The 4,330-nt window shown below is 45.5% G+C and overlaps 1 protein-coding gene across 1 annotated transcript in view; it reads left to right on the top strand.

Moving 5' to 3' along the window:
• The first annotated feature begins 369 nt into the window (after nt 1–369).
• Nucleotides 370–4,330, top strand: part of chd7 (chromodomain helicase DNA binding protein 7) — a 71,125-nt gene continuing 67,164 nt past the window's right edge. Inside the window, exon 1 of the mRNA XM_023404059.2 lies at nt 370–698. The gene's annotated coding sequence lies outside the window, so the exon portion shown is untranslated. The remainder of the gene's footprint in view (nt 699–4,330) is intronic.

Consider the following 4,330-nt stretch of genomic DNA (forward strand, 5'->3'; position numbering starts at 1 on the left):
CGTATTAAATAAACAAATATGTTAATTAAAAACTTGTTTGTCCTGATAAATGTTAAGACTATTACAAACTATTTTCCCTATGCTGAGAACAGTGGCCCTGGATATCGGTTTGTATTGTGCTTCCAAACAGGTTTCTGGCTGCTATTGTGTTTATCTTATATATTATATCATTCCATTTAAACACTTAAAAAAATAAATTAAACATGGACTCAACAAATCACAGTCTAATTGACTCATATATATTTTTTTTTCCCATCCCTATATGAGAGCTTATAGACAGCTTCACACGAGCATGGCGAGGTCAGTGACCGCGCACGCTGCCTGTTTATCTGTATGAGAGGTCCTCGGGAGCGCGCCCCCCCTGGCCAAGGAAGGTGAGCGAGTGTCTGGAGGGGAGGACTCGGGAGCGCGACCAGCCGAGGGATCGATCGGATTAAACTCGATTCGAGTGAAATTAACACAAAGGAGAGAAGAGCAACGCACACTAGTCGGCGAGGTTGCGGATGCGAGACACGCCGGAGAAATATTTAATGAAAAACATAAAACTTGAACTTTTTTCCCCCTCTGTTTATTTATATTTCACACGAAAAAGGACCACGGTGGATTTTTTTTTTTTTTCGAGCAAGCGGAGATACTAACCGTACCAACAAGGAGTTGATTTGATAAAAGAAAAACCCCAAAGTGACCGAGCTTGCTGGGTAAGCTAACAAATGCCCCCTTTTTGAATGAGTGAATTTTACATTTTGTCGAACATATTTCAGCACAAGTGCGATTGTTTGGTTGTAACCGCTGGTTCTCGATTAGAACAATTTATATCCTCTCTGAATAGTAAGTTTTCCATACTTTTTTCAGCGCTATCGGACTCTTTAATCCGCCGTGCGAGTTGAGGTTTCAGTCGAAAGGGTATTTCGTCCAGGTCCAACTCAATGGAGGGACCGTGTTCAAAGGGGGGGGGCTGGTTTTTATTTCGCTTCTGTTATTATTTTTCTCATTTCACCAGAAAGTCATTGAAGGTCCATGTAGCTGCCATGCCGACATGCTAACAATAGCAAGTTTAGCTTTGCCACCCGCTGTATCGCCGCTTCGCATATACACACACACACACACACACATACACACACACACACACATACACACGCACAACAGTCCCATTAGTCAGTTGAAAAGTGGAAAGAAAAATTTCCAGCACAACACCGAGAGCGTCTCTGTTTCCGAGCCCATCTTCCCCGACAACTTGTTGAATTTTTGTATATCTTGAAATGTTGACTTTGATTGTGTTGTTAAAAAGTGTGTGTTAGCCCTGTTAGCTAATTGTGTTGAAGCTTCCAGGAGACACGAGGTGGCTCGAGCGTAGAGGTGAGTCACTGGCCGCCTGAATGAGCGGAGCTCTTTGGGGGAGATTCCCAGCGGAGAATACTTGGCAGATATTACCCCCAAAAAACGCTTCGCCTGGGTTGAATTAAAGTGTTTCCACATAAAAGTGTGAATAATAGTTGTATTTCCACAAAGTATGCGTGTTTTTATGGGAAGGGGGCAGTGTGAAGTGCACGTAGTAGTCGCTAGTTTTATTGGACGGAAGGGACAGAGCAGTGGAGAGGAGGAGGGGGGGGGGGGGGGGGGGATCTGTGAGGCCAGGCGGTCATTCCACACAACCATGTTTTTCACGTTGTTTCTAACACGATTTGTGTCACCGAAACCCCCCCTAAGTGTTCGAGGAACACCGCTGCCTTGATATGCAGCCTCGGACTGGGGAGTAAAGTGTCTTATTTTGAGGAAAAAAACCCGAGATGAGCGAGTCGTTCCTCGGTCCGGAACGACGTGCGAAATACCGCTGATAGGCTAATTAGCCGTGCTAGCCGCTGGAGGTTAGCCCAGCGCTAGGACACAGAAGTTCAGCTAGCCTGCTAGTGGGTCCTCATCCTCATTGTGTACGAGCGGCGACCATTACCCCCCCCCCCCCCCCACCCCCACCTCTGGTAACCGTCGGTGCCTAGCTTTCAGGCAGGGAAATTAACTTTACGAATCTTTGGTTTCACTTTTTTTTGTCGAAGTTAAACGGCAAACTGAGATTACCTGCTCTCTATTAGGTGTTTTTTTTTTGTTTTTTTTCCTGAGTTGGGGCGTTTGTTGTGACAGCTTGTTTTGTAACGTCTCGCTGTATCCGGCCACCGAAGTTTGATAACCGCCATGGCTGCACTTGTTACATCGGTGCGGACGGGAGAAAAAAACGGTTCTTCCCACAACACCTGCCGGTGCTGGTCCCGCAGCGACGCGTCTCTTACGGGACACACCAACGGCTGTTTCTCTGCCGTTAGCCGGACTTTTACCGCGTGTCTGTCGCGCTGCCCTCCCGCTCCATTACGTGTGTTATAATCGGTCAACTTGCAATAATGGTCACCCTGTCGATCTCGCACAATTTTGGCCCGCGCTAAAATCACTGAAACAAACAACAACAACACCACACACACAAACAAAACAAAAAAACAACAACCAAAGCGTTGTTGGTCCTCAAAGCACACACACACACTCGTCGCTATTCATTCTCACATGGTGGTTTTATTCACAGTCTGACACATTCAGTGGACATGTGCTAGTTCGTTATTTTCCTCCTCCTGTCTGCTTCAGAGCCAGGAGCCTCTACCCCCACCACCTTGTGTCTGCGAGCCAAGATGGCAGCTAGTCATGTTTAGCAGGCCACAGAGGGAGAGATAAGAGGCCCCGTCCACACACACACACACACACACACACACACACACACACACACACACACACACACACACAACAGATGTTCAGCACTATTTGGTCTCTCTCGTTTGTCTCCGTCTTTTCTTGTGGTTAAAGTTGAGGCGCTCTTTCCCCCTTTTGGGCTTCAATGCTGCCTTGGTTTGTTGGACTAAACTGTAACTCGGACTAAGTTAAATTTCCTCCTATGTGATCCAGATTTAGTGACAAATCAGATATATTTTTAATGGCTTTTATTCTTTTTAAATGGTGCCTTTTTTTTTAAAAGTTGTGTTGGTGACCTTGGAGTTGTTTGTCTTAACTCTGGCTGTAATCCTTGAGGGTAAAAGCACAAACGTCTGATACGTAGGCAGTAATAAGATCAATGTTTCGTACTATAGAAAGTAAAGTGTTGGTTAAATGCCACTGGAAACGATTGCTTGTGTGTGATTTGTACTTAAGCCTAAAGAAATATCCGGTCCCTTGTTCTCCAAAAATTACACATTTCTGTAGTGGTATGGAGATAACTATGTGAAACATGTCGATGTTTGTCATGCCTGTGCCCATTACGCTGCCAGTGTACCTGACACGGCTTCACACACAGCCAGGGAAACCCCTGCCACCTTAAACTAGGGGTCAAATAGGGGATACACCACATGAAGCAAGGTGAGTCATACATTCAGAGTTGACATTTTTAATCACCATATAGATATATTAACCATTCTCCTGCACGCTGAGGCCGTGTTGTTCAGTCACTTTATCGTATGGAAGAGTGAATGCTGTTTGGCACACGAGTCCATCATCGTGTCGCATCTTTGAATAAGCTGTCCCCTGGTTGTTTTTGACGATTTCACCCATTTTACAATTTGAGCTTTCAGTTTTCATACTGCACCTGAATCGCTCGGAGCACAAGGGCCAGATTAGGAGAGGCCAAAGTTTAAAATAAGTTTGTGTGTGTGTGAGGGGATGAAAAGTCAGTAGTACCCCTAAAGACATTCAGAGACCACTCTAAACAAAATTACCATCAGTCTAGAGTTTTGGAGATTCTTTTATATGGTGTATGGGTGATGCAGTTTTTCTAATTTGCATACTTTGTGGGAATTGTTGTATTTATGAAGTTGCTGCAGATTTTTTTTTTACCAACTTCCTTCCTGAAAGCTGCACTTATTTTTCTGATCAGACTCCAGACTTGAAAGTAATCAGTGAAGCATCCCCTCACTATAGCCAGTGTCGGTTTGACAGTGGATCATACTGACCACCAGGTGATACTGAGCTGACATGTTCTTTCGGGAGATAGTAGATCCTGATGGACGGTCGGGCGTTGAAAGCCTGGTGTTGGGTGGCTGAGCCAGAGCACTGGTGTTTGTTAGGGTGGCCATTTTGTCTCCTATCATCATGTGTTGTTGGATGGCAGCCCTGTTAGCAGAGATGAGAAGTGGTGCTGTTGTTTGTCCCCATCACTGTTTGTCTCTTTCATCTTGCCATCTATCGCTCCACCTCCACCCCCTCACCCACCCACTCCCTCTTTGCCCTTGCACGAGCTCCCTCCTCTTCTTTCTGCTCTTCATTCACACCTTTTCTGCCTCTCTCGTTCTCTCTCCACCCCCCA

The sequence above is a fragment of the Seriola lalandi genome, unplaced genomic scaffold, assembly GCF_002814215.2.
Source record: "Seriola lalandi dorsalis isolate HSWRI2012SDOR001 ecotype SW California unplaced genomic scaffold, Sedor1 jcf7180002054208, whole genome shotgun sequence".
Taxonomy (NCBI): Eukaryota; Metazoa; Chordata; class Actinopteri; order Carangiformes; family Carangidae; genus Seriola; species Seriola lalandi.